This window comes from Musca domestica, unplaced genomic scaffold (genome assembly GCF_030504385.1).
Source record: "Musca domestica strain aabys unplaced genomic scaffold, Musca_domestica.polishedcontigs.V.1.1 12, whole genome shotgun sequence".
NCBI classification, from domain to species: domain Eukaryota; kingdom Metazoa; phylum Arthropoda; class Insecta; order Diptera; family Muscidae; genus Musca; species Musca domestica.
The window spans coordinates 15,289,436-15,307,237 of NW_026712155.1; the positions used below are offsets into that span (position 1 = coordinate 15,289,436).

General features: G+C 36.4%; 1 protein-coding gene across 2 annotated transcripts in view; it reads left to right on the top strand.

Annotated features, from left to right (window-relative positions):
• The first annotated feature begins 4,098 nt into the window (after positions 1 to 4,098).
• Positions 4,099 to 17,802, top strand: part of LOC101900902 (limbic system-associated membrane protein) — a 239,433-nt gene continuing 225,729 nt past the window's right edge. Inside the window, exon 1 of one of the 2 annotated variants that reach the window (XM_059118329.1) lies at positions 4,099 to 5,583. The gene's annotated coding sequence lies outside the window, so the exon portion shown is untranslated. The remainder of the gene's footprint in view (positions 5,584 to 17,802) is intronic. The other variant, XM_059118330.1, reaches the window with a different exon arrangement.

Below are 17,802 nucleotides of genomic sequence, written 5' to 3' on the forward strand. Positions count from 1 at the left end.
AGTGTGTGTGCATTTACACACCATTTGAGTAGAGTATGATTTTTCTTCTTTTGTTTACTTGGTTTTAAAGCTCCCTACTTTGACATGTTTGTAAAGTGTGTTCGTCTTGCTGCTGCTGCTGTTTCTGCTATTGCTTTTGTTGGCATTTTTTTCGTAATTTTTTTCTGCTTCTGTTTCTCATTTCTTTTGTCGTCGTTGTTGCTTTTGTTTTTTGTTTATTAAAGTCTTACAGGATTTTATGTTTTCCAATCCCTCTTGTCTCTTTTGTGTGACAAACTGCTCTCCACCATTCATCGTTGCGGTGGTGACGATGAGTATCAACGCTTGGGATTCTCTGTCAGCATTACAGAAAATGATTGCTCTTTGTTTGTGTTGTGGTTGTTGTTATTGTTGGTGGTGGTTTGGCTCTGTTCTGGCAGGAGATGGCATATAAGGCTCCAAAGCATTAGAAAAATGCGCAGGATTGGTGAAGGTATAAGAGTTGTTTATTTGATTGTCTCTGGGTTTTTCTCTTTCTCTCTCGCCATGGAGAGCACAAACATAACAGAGCGAATGTATGTGTATGTGTGTGTGTGTGCGTGTGTTATGTTTGTTGGCCTGTAAACGCTAATGTATTATGTTAACAGTTGAACATTTTTTGTCTAAGGATGCTGAGATTTAATTGAAACTCTCCCCCCTCCTCCCCCCGGCCACGTTTCATGGGTTCTCTCTTTTCACCTCCATTAAATTGAAACAAATAAACATTCATAAAATAGTCGTTGTTGTCGTCGTAGTAGTTGTTGTTTTTGTTGGAACACAAATTACATTGGTATTAGTGTTGAAATTCTTCTATTCTATGGAAATGAAACATGACGACCAGGACGACGAGTTAATGCCATAATTCTTCTACCAAATGACGAACATTTCAATGGTCTCCCATTGAAGATTATTGAAATACTAAGAACGACTTAAGCAGACCATGGTTTCCATTTGTGGTCGTCTCATTTACCTCCACACCATCTCCACCCTATCCTACGGTCACATGCAAACACCTTGCCGTGGGTATCACAGGTTGGTTGGCTGGACGAGAAAGAGCGACGTAAATGAGTTGAAAGTATTAGAAACAATTCAGTTTAATAATCGCCATTACCACCACCACCCACCCCCCTCTCCGGCCCTTTATGCGTCTAACAACAGGTATTCCGGGAAGTAATCTTAATGATTTGATTGAAGTGTGGAGGGTGGGTAGGTGGGAAGGTAGGAGTGGTAGAAACATATTAAAATAATGTTATAATGCGAAATCACTTGATTATTAATGCTGTTGTGGTTTCCACAGAAAATCAAAAACTCGGGAAAAAGGACGAGGAGATGTAGGAGGCAGGGGGCAACACAGATGGAAAAAAGAAATAAAAATAATTACTTGGGATTTTTAATTGGTAATAAAACGACAGGTGACTCGGGCATAAAGTATGACAAAGGAATGGGGGGATAAGCAAGGATTATGGAGTTAAGGGATGTAAACATGGCAGTTTGATATGGGGAAATGGACATAAATTCGGAATAAAAACAAATCAGAAAATAAAGAATATTTTTTTAAGGACCAACAGAAACGAGGATTTTTTAAAGAATATTTTTTCAAGGACCAACAAAAACGTGGATTTTTCAAAGAATATTTTTCCAAGGACCCAATAGGCGTGGATTTTTTAAAGAATATTTTTTTCAAGGACCCATAAGGCGTGGATTTTTTAAAGAATATTTTTTCAAGGACCAACAGAAACGTGGATTTTTTAAAGAATATTTTTTCAAGGACCAACAGAAACGAGGATTTTTCAAAGAATATTTTTTCAAGGACCAACAGAAACGAGGATTTTTCAAAGAATATTTTTTCAAGGACCCAGGAAACGTGGATTTTTTAAAGAATATTTTTTTAAGAAAGAATATTTTTTCAAGGGCCCAGGAAACGTGGATTTTTTAAAGAATATTTTTTTAAGAAAGAATATTTTTTAAGGACCCATAAGGCGTGGATTTTTTTTAAGAATATTTTTTTCAAGGACCCATAAGGCGTGGAGTTTTTCAAAGAATATTTTTTAAGGACCCATAAGGCGTGGGTTTTTGTTTCAAGGACCAACAGAAACGTGGATTTTTTAAAGATTATTTTTTCAAGGACTCATAAGTCGTGGAATTTTTTAAAGTATATTTTTTCAAGGACTCATAAGGCGTGGAATTTTTTAAAGAATATTTTTCCAAGGACTCATAAGGCGTGAATTTTTTTAAAGAATATTTTTTCAAGGACCAATAAGGCGTGGAATTTTTTAAAGAATATTTTTTCAAGGACTCATAAGGCGTGGAATTCATAGACCGTGGAATTTTTTAAAGAATAATTTTTTAAGAATAATTAATTTTTTAAAGAATATTTTTCCAAGGACTCATAAGGCGTGGAATTTTTTAAAGAATATTTTTTTCAGGGACTCATAAGACGTGGAATTTTTTAAAGAATATTTTTTTCAAGGACTCATAAGGCGTGGAATTTTTTAAAGAATATTTTTTCAAGGACTCATAAGGCGTGGAATTTTTTAAAGAATATTTTTTCAAGGACTCATAAGGCGCGGAATTTTTTAAAGAATAATATTTTTAAGAATAATTTATTTGTTAAAGAATATTTTTCTAAGTACTCATAAGGCGTGGGATTTTTTAAAGAATATTTTTCCAATGACTCATAATGCGTGGAATTTTTTAAAGAATATTTTTTCAAGGACACTTATGGTCATCTACGGTAGAGAAGAGAACACTTCTGTTCATCTACTATACAGGAGAGGAGACTTCTGGTCATCTACTGTACGGAAGAGGACCTTTCAGGTGATCTACTGTCATAAAATGCCACTTCTAGTTATCTACTGTGCAGAAGATGAGCTGTCTGATCATGTTTTGTACAGAAGGGAGGCCTTCTGGTCATCTACTGTACAGAAGAGGACCCTTCTGGTCATATACTGTATAGAAGATCACCCTTCCGGTCATCAACAGCACAGAAGATGACCCTTCTTGTTATCTTCTATACTGAAGAGGACCCTTCTGGTTATCTACTGTACAGAAGAGAACCTTTTGGTTATCTACTGTACAGAAGAGGACCCTTCTTATCTTCTACTGTACAGAAAAGGACCCTTCTGGTGATCTACTGTATAGAAGAGGACAATTCTGGTTGTCTACTGTACAGAAGAGGAAACTTCTTCCTATCTACTGTACAGAAGAAGAACCTTCTGCTCATCTACTGTACAGAAGAGGACTCTTCTGCTCATTTACTGTACAGAAGAGGTCCCTTCTGCTCATCTACTGTACATAAGAGGACCCTCCTAGTCATCTACTGTACAGAAGAGGATCCTTCTGGTCATTTACTGTACAGAAGTGGACCCTTTTGGCCATCTACTGTACAGAAAAGGATCATCAGAAGAGGACCCTTCTGGTCATCAAGTGTACAGAAGAGGATCCTCCTGCTCATAAACTGTAAAATTTATTTAAACAACTTGAATCTTTGTCTGTTATAACCCCTCTACCCAAAGTGGTATCCTTTTCATAAATATTCGAACTTTATTCTATTCGTTTCCACACATCCTCTTGTCAGTTTATTGTCACTTCGTTTCAAAAGTTTTTTTGAATTGTCGAATGCCCACAAGTTACTTACTGACCAAGTTCGCCCTGAAAATCCCAATGACCATGGCTGGGCATTTAGCGGAAATCCGTTTGAGCCACACAAAGAACTGTTGATCGATTGTTAGGAACTTAGGTTTTAGTGGGCGAATGCAGAAATAACAATAAAAGAATTTCTCTTAACATTTACAAAACGGCAAATTAGCACTCTCATTTATTCTCTCTCTCTCTCTCTCTCATCTCTCACTCTCTTATACTATTTTCCGAAGATAAAGCTCTTCCTTGCATATTATTCAAATATAAACTTTCCTTGGCATATTGTAAGGCTGTAAGTAAGTTTAGTGTCTGAGTCAGGGAGAGAGGGAGAGAGAGCCTATCCTTGCAGAGCATGAGCAGAGTAGCTGAACAAAAACCATGTTGTTGTAGGTAAATGCTGTTGAAAAACGAGACCATCTATACGTATTACTAACTGAAGGATTACCGAGGTGTAATAGTCGCATTTAGGATATGACATAGTCAGGACGTCTACTACGGGTATACGACGGATACGGGCGCAAAAAAAAAACAACAAAACAAAAAAATTAAAAGCTTTCACTACATGGAAATTGAGTGGAAGAAACAAAAACAACAAAATTTTGAAAAACTGCAAGTTAAAAGAAAGTAAAACACGCCGCCGACACACGAACACAGATACACCAGCTCGGTTTGTGTGCGAGAGTGTGTGTGTGTGAAACCAGTAAAAAGAAAATGTTAACCCTGTGAGCAGCAGCAACAAAAAAAGGAACGGATATAAAAATCTCTGTTATAATATAAAACGACAACAACAACCACAACAACCCTGCTACATCGTCAGCAGAATCAGCTGCAGTATATCGCGCACTGAAGCACAGTAGCAAAAGTAATTGAAAACGGATTAAAGCAGGTAGTTATCCTGGCAAGCAACCAACCAAAAAAAACCTACATCCTTTCGTCCATGCTGCCGATGTGAGAACGTTTGTTTTTTCAGCTTCTGCTTCAGCTTGGGCTGCTCCTCCTCCTCCAGTCGTCATCGTTTAATATAGTTGTTGTCGTTGTCGTCGTTGTTGATGATTGTGAGGTTGATAAGAATGATTATTGTGTGCTTGATGGAAAATAGATGAACCTCCTCTCCCCCTCTCCGCCAACACCACCAGCGATGGTTTTTGTGTCGTCCTCGTCATCGAATATGAGGAGGAAATTTGTGAAATTGTGCGTGTTAAATGTGTTATACTAGTGGCAGACATACCAACGAAGGAACGAACGAATGTCATAAACGAAACTGAAAAAAAAAAAAAATAAAAACAAGAAACAAATCAAATACTACAACAGTAACAACAACAAAAACCAATTGCAAAAAAACGAATCGAATAAACGAAGAACGAAAGGAGTAACAAACGAATGCAAGGATCAAACAAATAAACAAACTTCCAATTCCCCGAAAATAAAACGAAACTTGAAAACACACAGAGGATTCCTTTGTGTACCCCTAACCAAACAAATCGCTCGTACATACTAACACACAGACACACACGTGCATATGTGTGCACGTTGGTGTCGAACAAAGAGAAATCAATAAAAAAAGTAGGAAATGATAATTTTTTATTGTTGGCTTGGTGGTGTGAGTGCAAGTGTTATTAATTGAGGAAAATTATAGAAAACAACAACAACAATAACAAAAAAAAGAAATTAAAAAATATATATAACAACAACAAAAAACCAGTGCAATACAAGAAAGAAAAACAACAACTAAAAATTAAAAAATATATTTAACAGCCACAACAAAGCCCGTTCAAAAGAAAACAGCAAATACTAGAGATAAAAAAAAACAAAAAAAATAAAAATAAATATCAGCAACAACAAAGCCCGTGCAAAAAAACAACTAAAAATTCCATAAAAATTACAACAACCACAAATCTCGTGCACTACAAAAAACCGAGTAAAAAAGTATGTATTTCAAAAAAAATCTAAAATATTTAAAATGTGAATTTTTAAGAAAAATTATACTCGATTTTCTAAAAATAAATTTTCAAACCACACCGCCGATTTAAACACACCGCAGTGAGCCAAGAGCATACATAAATTTATAGAAATAACAACAGCAACAACAACAAATTTTAACAAAAACAACAGCAGCACCATTAACTAGCACACACACTCACTCACTGGCACAAAGATACAGATTCCAAATTTGTTTTTTTCTGGGTTCTCCTCACCGAGTGTTGTCTTCGGAAAAGTGTACGTCTGTAGGTCTGTATTCCTAAAATGTTTACTCGCACACACACACAACCATACATAGATTCTATGCTAATACATTTTTGTTCAAAACCTCTGCAAAACGACGGATGTCTGTAATTAGTAGCCCGAAATTTAAAGAGAAAAACCTATTGCAACAAGAAAAAATTAGTTTCGAGGGGGGTTTTCCATGAAAAATGGTGTTCTCTTTTTTAGTGTAATTTTTCTTGGCCGTTAATCAGTGTCAAAGTCGCAGGACCAATGGTATAAAGAGTAAATAGTGTTTTGTTTTGTTGCTTAAAGCAAGAGTAGCATGGAGAGAGTTTGGGAGAGAGAGAAAATGGTAAAACAAGAGAAAGTGAGGGCAAAAGTAATTAAAGGAAAAATAACATAACTAGTGTTGCCGTTTCACACAAGTTTTTAGAGCAATTGCGAGAATTTTGATTCTGTGGAGGACAATTTTGAATTTTATTTTAAATTTTGGTTTAGGCAAATGATTGAAGCCATATATCTTATGGACACAATATATATGAATATTGTAAATACGTATGCAATCATATGTCCTTGAGGATATATGCACTAACAAATATAAATCATATAAATAAACAAATTCAAAGGTATCACTCGATTTTGCCGACAGATGTATACCCTCAGCCAAAGTTTGATTACTTAAATACTGGGATGTGCCTTGTCTGAATGTAATCGGATGTAAATTTCGTATTTTAAGAGCTTTATGGTTAATTTGATCCTTTTTTGGGGGTGTAGTTACCAGAAGGAGTGGACCGATATATCTCATCTTTGCACTAGATCTTGGGTTGATAAAAGTATTATGATGTATGAAATATGAAGAGAACAGTATGCTCATTTCGGATTTTATAATTTTTTTTTAAATCGAAAATTTGACCCTTTGTGGGGGAGGTACCAGAAGAAATGGTCCGATATCTACCATCTTTATAACGGATCTTGTGTTGATGGAGATATTAAGATGTGCCAAGTCTGAATAGAATTGGATATTAATTTCGCGTTATATGAGCTTCATGGATATTCAAAATTTTGACGCTTTGTGGGGAAGGTATCTGTTGGGGTGAAGGTATCTGCAGACAGACGGACGGAAATCGCTAGAACGACTGCAAATGTTCTGAAACGGATTTGGTCAAAAGAGACCTAGGGTCTAAAATCGTTATTTCGATTAAACATCGGGACGTATTTAATGATATATACGCTCACTAGCCATATGGCTGCGGGTATGAAAATCAGACAGTCTACATACTTATGTAAATATATATGAAATCCAGTATGGGGCCTACTGAACCAATATAACTATTTCAACAACTATCATCCTAAGAACAAATCAAACTATTATGCCATTGTTCAAAGTTCTTATTCATTGATGAACATCATCAATTCTACTTAGAGTTTTATGCTGATCACAAATATATATGTTGGTATCTCCGACAAATTTTTGGAGGTATTACAAACTAGATGACAAATTTGATATATATTTTCCCTACAATCTATGATGGATTATAAGACAAACCGCAACTTCAACTTCAACTTCAGACTGCTGTCATTTCTAAGCCATTCGTCCGACAGCTGTTAAAATTATTCCAGTAACAGCTCATTACATTGTTTACAAGCCTACAAAAGCATTCCGGTGAGCATTTTCCAGAAAAGAAGTTATTCGTAATGGAATTCAAGCGTGATAGTGTGATTTCTTTATATTTGGCTGGAAAACCACAAGTGCCCATCGTTAGAGCACTCCAGCATTTAAATGTGAATAAATCTTTTGCGTCTCGTACCATCGCTCGTTACCGTGATACTGGTAGCCCAACGTCAAGGAAGTGAACGGAAGAAAACAGCAACATCAGCAGAAATGGTTTGAAAAGTAAGAAAGCGACTTGATCGAAACCCGCGTCAGAGTGGCTGAAAAAGGGCTCGTGATCTTAACATATCGCAATTTTCCATTCGCCAAATATTGAAAAATGTCCCGAGCACGGGGTGGAGCCATTGAAATTCCAAAAAGTGCAAGAACTTACACCGCACCGCAACAGAAAGAAAATAGACTCAAAAGAGCTAAAGAGTTGCTGCGCAAACAAAATTATCGTATTTACTTGCCAAAGAGGTCAGCTGAAAATATGCAACTTTGGTTGGCCACCAGAACTTAAGCGCCGGCCATGGTAATGGTCCGCCATGGGCCGCCATAACAGCCGATGGCCGCTCTCCGCTCGTACTTCGATCGTGGCATCAGAATAAATGTCGAATATTATCGCGAAAATATTCTGGAGGGTGTATTAAAGCCTTGAATATTCTCACAGGACTCAGCACGCGCCACCCAATAATGGTTGCAAAATGAGGTTCCTCGCTTCATTTCCAGCGCATAATGGCCACCAAAATCTCCGGATACCAATCCGTTGGACTATTGTGTCTGAAGTATGTTGGAAAGCAAAGTTGGCACTTAAAATACCAAAGTGTCGATGTCCATTTTATTGCTTTCATTCAATAAAATTTAAAAAAAAATGTCAAAATTATGGCATTTGACTTTGTTGTAGTTTTTTATCTGACTCTATATATTTGGATTGAAATAGACCAAAAATAAAAAAATCACGACTTTTCAGTAAATCTACAAATCTCATTTCTTAACTGATTGACATGTAATTTAGCATGATGTTGGAGTTTGGGATAGTGCAATTTTCTGTAGATATCGTAAAAATAAGGCCATTGGCGACAGAATTTCGCATGATATCGTGGCGTGTGTCAAAAACCAAGATAACTTTTTTGTATGCTATGTGACGTTATTTTAAGCATCGAAAGAACCAAACAAATACATAAACTTGAAATATGTAAAATTTGTTATTGCTTACTCTGAAGTCAATTGCGGAATTGTTTAAAACTTAGTATGTGAAGTTCAGCCTATGGCTGAAAATTTTCTATGCAGATCCAGATCTTCGTATAGGCCCCATATACCAGCACCTACCTATATTCGGTATTTTGACGAGTTTAGGTACAATACGCACCGAAATTGTTTGAAATGTCGTATTTGAAGTTCGCAATGACAGAAAATTGTCTATGCTGGTCCAGGTCCGATATAACGGTACCTGCCTATATACGATATTTTGATGATTTTAGCTACATTATTTACCGTTTATTTCAAGTTTCAAGTTTGAATATGGTAATGGCTTATGACAAACAATGCCTATGTATGTTGCGGTCCACGTCGTATAGACCCCAATACAACGGCTATATTTGGTATTTTTTAAAATTTTAATAGAATTTTTAAGGATTTTATTTTTTGAAAATTTCCAATTTGTTCCAAATGGTGGTTGGTATTCAAAGTTCGGCCCGGCTGAACTTCTTGCTTTTTAACTTGTTATTTAATCACTTGTGTTTATTATAAAAATTCTCTTTATTTTAATTATAAAAAAATTTTTAAATGCCTAGAAATTCCATAATTGCACATTTTTCAGTGTTGAAATTAGATATGAATACCAAATCATTGAAAATATGACAAAAAGTTTAAGAAGTCTAAGGACTAAAAATGGTCACGAGTATTTGGGATTTTATATACTTAAAATTTATCTGCCTCTATTCTATACCGGAAAGGTAAGAAATATATTTTCCTAAATTGCGTACAGTTTTCTTAATACCCTCAGCCATATGGCTACAGAGGGTATATATCATTTGATACGGCCAAAACGTGCCTAGTCGAAATAACGGTTTTAGACCCTAGGTCTCTTTGGACCAAATCCGTTTCAGAACATTTGGAGTCGATCTAGCGATGTCCGTCCGTCCGTCCGTCCGTCCGTCCGTCTGTCTGTCTGTCTGTCTGTCTGGCTGGCTGGTGCGCACGATAACTCTCGAAGGGAGTATCCGATTTGGTCCAAATTGGCTATATCGTAATATTTTTGTCAAACTTAGATCGAGTTCGGAGATGGGCAATATCGGTCCACTCCTTCTGGTACCTCCCCCACAAAAGGTCGAAATTTTCAAAAAATATATTTTTTTGCACAGGAAGAGAAAGGATAATCCGAATTTGCTCCAACTTTGCAAATCCTAATATTTACGTCAGTGCTAGGTCAGGTGTGAAAATGGGCAATATTGGTCCACTCCATCAAGTACCTCCCCCACAAATGGTCAAAATTTTGAATTATTACAACTCTCATAAAATGTTATGTAAGACTCCGATTGTCTTCAAATTTCACACATCTGAATATTTATATTAACCCAAGGACTGGTGTTAAGATGAACAATATCGGCCCACTCCTTCCGGTACCTCCCCCACAAAAGGTCGAAATTTTCAAAAAAAAAAAACATATTTTTTGCACAGAAAGAGAAAGGCTAATCCGAATTTGCTCCGACTTTGCGAATCCTAATATTTGCGTCAGTGCTAGGACAGGTGTGAAAATGGACAATATCGGTCCACTCTATCAAGTACCTCCCACACAAATGGTCAAAATTTTGAATAATTACAATCTCATTAAATGTGATGTAAAAGTCCAATTGTCTTCAAATTTCACACATCCTAATATTTGTATTAGTCTGGTGTGAAGGGGGAATACATCGGTCCACTCCTTCTGGTACCTCCCCCACAAAGTATTGAAATTTTGAGTACCCATGAAGCTCATAAATCGCCAAATTAACATCCGATTCCATTTAGACTTGGCACATCTGTCGAAATATTTATATCATATTTTGGGTCCGATAGGAAATGGGCAATATTGGCCCATTCCTTCGGGATCTGCTCCATAGAGGGTCAAACGTTTGAATAACCTTAACACTAGTCAAAATATATTTAGATAATCGAACATAGGCTGAGGGTATATCTCTGGCGGCAATACCGACTGATACTTTTAACTTGTGTTTAATAAATGTTATTGAATTATTTACATTTTACGAAGTCCACAACAAATGCTCAGAGTGGTCCAAGTAGGACCTAAACATTCATATTTGAAAGCAAGATGTGTTAATTACTTCTAATAATTCTGAAAATATTAAAAGAATACCACAACAAACAAAGTTCGACCGTATTTTTCTCATTAGAGCTATGCTAGTTCCCCACAACTGAGTGCAGTCTTTGAAAAAGGTAGATGTCAATAATTCTCAAAGTTTAAAAAATATTTCAGTATCGACTTTAGAAAATTATTTTAAAAATGTTATCATTTTATCCCCTTTAACATAAAACAAAAAGCAGTAGCATAAGAGACACAGCGAGAAGAGGACGAAAATTTCATGCTGTGATAGATTTGGCAAAAAATTGTTCGCCGTCATGAGATGAACAAAAAATATGAGTTTTAATGAATTTTTATTTTTGGCTGGCACTGTTATGGGTTTGACTCGCTTGTTTGGCTGGCTGGCTGTCTAAATGCTTGCTTGCCAGCCACCCAGCCACCCAACCATCTAACCTCCCACCAAACCACTTGCCACCCGCCAACCCTATGGGGAATGGAAAATTAAGCTTTACATAAAATAAACGCGACAACATACATAAATATGCTGCAACATTATTACATCCATCCCAAACCCAGAGACGAACACACACACACACACACATACTCATACATAATTGTGTTCATCCTCGAACCCTCCCCCAGCTCAGGACCATGATAAAATGAGCTGGGGGAGGGTTCGAGGATGAACACAATTATGTATGAGTATGTGTGTGTGTTCGTCTCTGGGTTTGGGTTGGATGTAATAATCTTCTTCTTCTTCTTTTTCTCCTTGTTTTCTAATTTACCTTTTTCTAATTACATGTTCACGGTTATTTCAAACCGAACCAACCAAAAAAAAAAAAAAAAAAAATTTTGAGAGGAAAAAAAGTTAAATAAATAAAAATGAAGTGACAAAAAGCTTTCAATATCATGAGCAGACATCTTTAAGAGCTGTTTTAGGGCCGCACACACACAGACACAGAGCGGCTTTTGAGTGAAAAGAATGTCATTCATTATCGAATCATTACATCAATTGCTTCATTTATTACAAAACATTTATGCAGATGGTGTGTGTGTGTGTGTGTGAGTGTTTTTCTTTCTTCGTTTATGGAACATAATCGGATATTTTTTTTGTCATCTTTATTCGTTTTATAAGTAATTTGGAGGTTAATTTTCGAATTTGAATAAAACATAATAAGCCCGAATAATGGGTGTTATGGAATTTTCGGAATTGTAATTATATTACAATCAGGGCATTGACTGTGAGGCAATATTTTTTTATGGAAAATGGACATTTTAATCTCTGATGGGGAAAAATTAAATGGTTTTATTTTGATAGAAAAATATTTATTTTCAAGTTAAATATGGTTTTCGGGAAGGTATTGAAGTGACAAAAAAAAATCCTAATGAGGATGTATCTTGGAAGATTTGGAAATTTGATTTTAGAGAATAAAATTCTTAACTTGATCTTCCCCAATAATTGTTTTGTGAGCCAATACTAAAATCCTACCAACAGCCAATTAGGTACAAACGCCATAATTTTTACATTTTTTTTAATTTATTAAAAAATGTCATACGCCATAATTATACCCTCGCCATATTGTTACAGAGGGTATATACAATTTGATACGGTCAAAACTTCCCTAGTCGAAATAACGGTTGTAGACCCTTGGTCTCTTTGGACCAAATCCGTTTCAGAACATTTGGAGTCGATCTAGCGATGTCCGACTGGTGCGCACGATAACTCTCGAAGGGAGTATCCGATTTAGTCCAAACTTGGTACATCGTAATATTTTTTTCAAACTTACATCGAGTTCGGAGATGGGCAATATCGGTCCACTTCTTCTGGTACCTCCCCCACACAAGGTCGAAACTTTCAAAAAATATATTTTTTGCACAGAAAGAGAAAGGGTATTCCGATTCTGCTCCAACTTTGCACATCCTAATATTTGCGACAGTGCTAGGTCAGGTATGAGTATGGACAATGTCGGTTCATTCTATCAAGTACCTCCCCCACAATTGGTCAACATTTTGAATGATTACAACTCTCATAAAATGTGACGTAAGAGTCCGATTGTCTTCAAATTTCACACATCCAAATATTTATATTAACCCAAGGTCTGGTGTTAAGATGGAATATATCGGTCCACTGCTTCTGGTACCTCCCCCACACAAGGTCGAAACTTTCAAAAAATATATTTTTTGCACAGAAAGTGAAAGGATAATCCGATTTTGCTCCAACTTTGCACATCCTAATATTTGCGACAGTGCTAGGTCAGGTGTGCAAGTGGACAATATCGGTCCACTCCATCAAGTACCTCCCCCACAAACGCTCAAAATTTTGAATATCCATGAAGCTCATAAAATTTGTAAATAATCGAACATTGGCTGATGGTATACATCTGTCGGCAAAACCGACCGATACTTTTTTTACTTGTTTTTAAATGTTATTGAATAAAAGCAAAAAATGTCGGAAATAGCATCAAATTTTAGAATAAGTTTAGATTTGTTCGAATTGGTCACCTTTGGCACGAATTATGGCCTTCAAACGGCCAATGAAACCGTCACCCACATTTTTTAGTGCCAACCTTGCTTTCCAAAATACTCCAGACACAATAGTCCAACGGATTGGTATCCGGAGATTTTGGTGGCCATTGTGCACTGGAAATGAAGCAAAGAACCTCATTTTGTAACCATTCACCACGGTCGATTAATATGAGCGTAGAGCGACAATCGGTTGTTATGGCGGCCCACACCATCACCATGACCGGCGCTTGAGTTGTGGTGGCCAACCGAGGATGTACATTTTCAGCTGACCTCTTTGGCAAGTAAACAGCTCGTGAGCTGAACATATCGCAATATTCCATTCGGCAAATATTGAAAAATGAGCTCAGGGTAAAGCCATTGAAATTCCAAAAAGTGCTAGAACTTACACCGCAACAGAAAGAAAATAGACTCAAAAGAGCTAAAGGTTAGCTTCGCTTGGCCGAAAGTGATGAGCTGTCGAATTTGATTTTCCCCGATGAGAAAACATTCGTTGTCCACCAGTTTATAAACAAACAAAATGATCGTATTTGGCAAGTAAGCCAAAGAGGTCAGCTGAAAATGTGCACCTTCTGGAGGGTGTATTAAGGCCTTGGACACGCAAAAATTGTGACCGCAGACCTTGGACATTCCAACTGGACTCAGAACGCGCCAACCAAGAATGGTTACAAAATAAGGTTACTCGCACAGTGGCCACCAAAATCTTCGGATACCAATCCGTTGGACTGTTGTGTCTGGAGAATTTTGGAAAGCAAAGTTCGCACTAAAAACTACCGAAGTGTGGCGTTTGCCTTTGGTGCAGTTTTTTATCTCACCCTGTAGATACTTGAAAATTGCTTTATTATGGGTATAGAGCGATTATTATCAAAATAATTGAAAAGCAGTAAATTCGGCCGAACTTTCAGTACCCTTCACCAAATGGAACCAATTTGGAAATTTTCAAAAAAAAAATCATAAGAGTATTCTATTGGGGTCCATACGAAAACGTGGATGTGCATAGGACATTTTTATACCCTACACCACAGGGTGGTCAGGGTATTATGTCGTTGTGCATTTGTTTGTAACAGGCAAAAGGAAACGAGATGGACCCATAGTTCCTTTTGATGATCTGCATAGAATCACATTCTGAGTCGATTTATGCATGTCCGTCCGTCCGTCCGTCCGTCAGTCCGTCTGTCCATGTATTTTTGTAAACAAAGTTCAGGTCGCATTTATTATCCGATTGAGATGAAATTTTGCATAAATAATTTGTTTGACACAAGGACGAGCCCTATTGATATTGGAGATAAGGCTACAGTCGAGCGGGGCCCACCGTTGAATACCCTACAACACTATAATAAACGATACAGTTTATATAGGCGAGATACTCGAAAGAATTCCACAAGATATTGTGACAAATAATAAAAGAAAACCATCAGGTTTCGTTCTCTAATTTTCGAATAATAGCAACTTAAACTAATTTGCTCATTTCCAATTTATCGGTAGATGTTGCACGTAAATGGTCTTCCTAGATCTGGAACCAATATTTCCCAAAGACCTATAATCTCTCAGAAATGGCAAAAGATTAACATTTATTATAGGTTTTTGACTGAAACGCATCTATATGAGATACAGCCATTTGACTATATTCTTCAACGAAATCAGCGTTAACGAAATAGTCAGAAGTGCGTCTTTCCCGTATTTGTGAATTCTCCAAAAAGTCACTGGAATGGACATTTTCGTATTTTGTCTACAAAAGTTGGCAAACTCCTTCACACATTGAATATTTTTGGATGGCCATCCGAAACTGCTTGGCTTTTGCAATGTCCGGTAACCCCCATTCAAATGTGTGTGAGGATCGGGCGATAATTACGACCTGCCGACAATTTTACACTTTTTGGTCCATTTCAACCCCTAAATATATGGCGATCATCTCCAAAAAGAGTAGGCTTCTATTCTGACCCTCATCCTATACCCATGCAAAATTTCGTAAGGATCAAGCCATAAATGCGATCTGTATATGATATCCTAACTACTTAGTTTTGTTAGCTGTAGAAATATTACCAAATGTTTAATTCAAAATGAAAATATGCCAAAAATATGACAAAATTGAAAAAAATATGAGAAAATTTTACAAAATCAATATTTTCATCTTTAAAGAGATATTTTTATGCGATTTTTTAGACGTTTTTTCTTTCCTGCCAAGAGGCCATTCTGAATTAATGGGAACTGTCGAAATCAGTTCAGCCGTTCTCGACATATACGAGATTTTTCAAGCATATCTTCTTTGATAAACATATATATCGCACATATTTTGCTATATATCCGTTTTGTTGGATGTTAACATGAATATAAAGATCAGAAGTAACCTTGTCATGGCTTAGTGTTTCACCGGGATTTAAAATATTCGCGGTTTAATGAAATATTTTGAATTTTTTCAACACAAAGATATGGCCTATTTTACCCGCTAAATATTATCCGATGACCACCCAAATTGGTAGGCTTATTCACCGCCCTCTAGCAACATGCGAAATTCCGCGTCGATTGGTTTATAATTGCGACCTGTATAGCTACTGCAAAATCCGACATTTTTTCAGTATTTGGTCCATTTCAACCCCTAAACATTTGGCGATCATCTCCAAAAGAAATAGGCTTCTATTCTGACCCTAACCCCACCTTCGTGCAAAGTTTCGTAAGGATCGGGCCATAATTGCGACCTGTAGAGTGATTACAAATTAACATGGACAGACGGACAGACGGACGGACGGACATACATAGCTAGATCGACTCAGCTTGGGGAGATAGGAAGATCCATATATACTTTCCTATATGGGAAACCAATATTTCGAGGTGTTACATAAATTCTGGCCCAATCAAACTTATAATACCCCCAACACATAGTGTTGTAGGGTATAATTACAATTATAGCCTACCAAACTCTTTAAAAAATTATAAAAAAAAATCTAAAATGATCGTCTTTCTAAAAATATTCAAAACTTCAAAATGTGGGCTTTATGTCTGCATACAATTTCTAAATCAAAACCTAGGGTTAAAACTTTCCGATTTTGTTAGAAATTCACTTTTTTTAAGTTTTAAACATCAATTACGACCCATCCTCTTCCATTTATATTCTCTTATTAACATAATTTTTGAGAAAATGCGTTTCTCTCCTCTCCCTAAAATTATATCTTTCTCTCCCCAAAGGCAAATCTTTCCCCATTTATCCTAATCACATTACAAAACTCTATAATTTTAGATTTTCAATTATCCGAGTTGTAATCCCCCTGCTCCCCTCACGCCCAGTGAGCAATGACTTTACAAAGGGCAAGGGAAATTTCCAAATTATTCATGTTTAAGGGAAATTAAAATCCCAAAAATTTTACTGCTTTCTGGGGGATAAAAATTAACTCTCTCTCCATCTCTCTCCCTCTCCTTTATTTGATCTATGAGAAATTTAATTTAAATTTTTTAAAAACAACAATTAAAAAAATGTAAATGTTTTTGGCCTGACTTCGGCACAGTTGCGTACATTTAAATACTACGTCACACACACACACACACAGGTTCACACAAATATATCTTCGACTCCTTGGGGATTGTTTATTTTCTGAATTCAATTTATTAAAACAGCAACAAAAGCTAGACTTTTAATGTTTCACATTTGAATATCAATCTGTTATTTTGGGGGGAGGAAAGAAACAAAAGTTTTATTCCATTTCAGCTCCTCTTCTCTCTTCTTCTCTCCTCACCCCTCCCCCACAACCTTGATAATAAATCTTGATACATATGTATGTGTGTGTGTGTGTGAAGGATGTCTGGCCAAAGGAGGAAACCCAAGAAATGAGGGGCGTAGTTTACCCGTCTTGCTGTTGTTGTCGGTGTGTGTGTGACAATTTGTCGCTACCACCAAGTCACGTCCAAAATAATGCTAAACAAAGCAAGACAGATTGTTTGGGTATTCATTTGGCAAGCGTAATTTTTATGTCTGTATCTCGATGAGTTGGGGAAAACGAAAAAAAAAAAAAACAGAAAAAAGTTCATGAACAAAATGATAAGCATCTCAAATGCAACATAAAACACAAACAGAAACGTAGGAATCGAACGAAGTGTTTTTAAGATTTTCATTTTTGCCACCATTATCTGGCGTATTGCTTATATAAGTAGGTTAGGGTTTCCATTTTTTTATTACATTTAATTTTAAACATATTTTCAATGGAAGTGGAGATATCTTTATATGTGAATGTTGGTTAGGTCAGGATGGGTTGTTGGTATGCCAATACTTTTGGAGGTTAGAAGAGGGGAAATGGATGGGTTTTATATTTTCTTGGGAAAATGTGATTAATGTCAGTACCTGGAAAAGGTAATTTTATTTGGCGGGGTATGTTTTTAATGGGAAATCTTACAATATATTCTATCTCATTAGAAATCTTAGAATTTTCATTGAAATATGAAAATTTGGCAAAATTCGGAAATCGGATTAAAA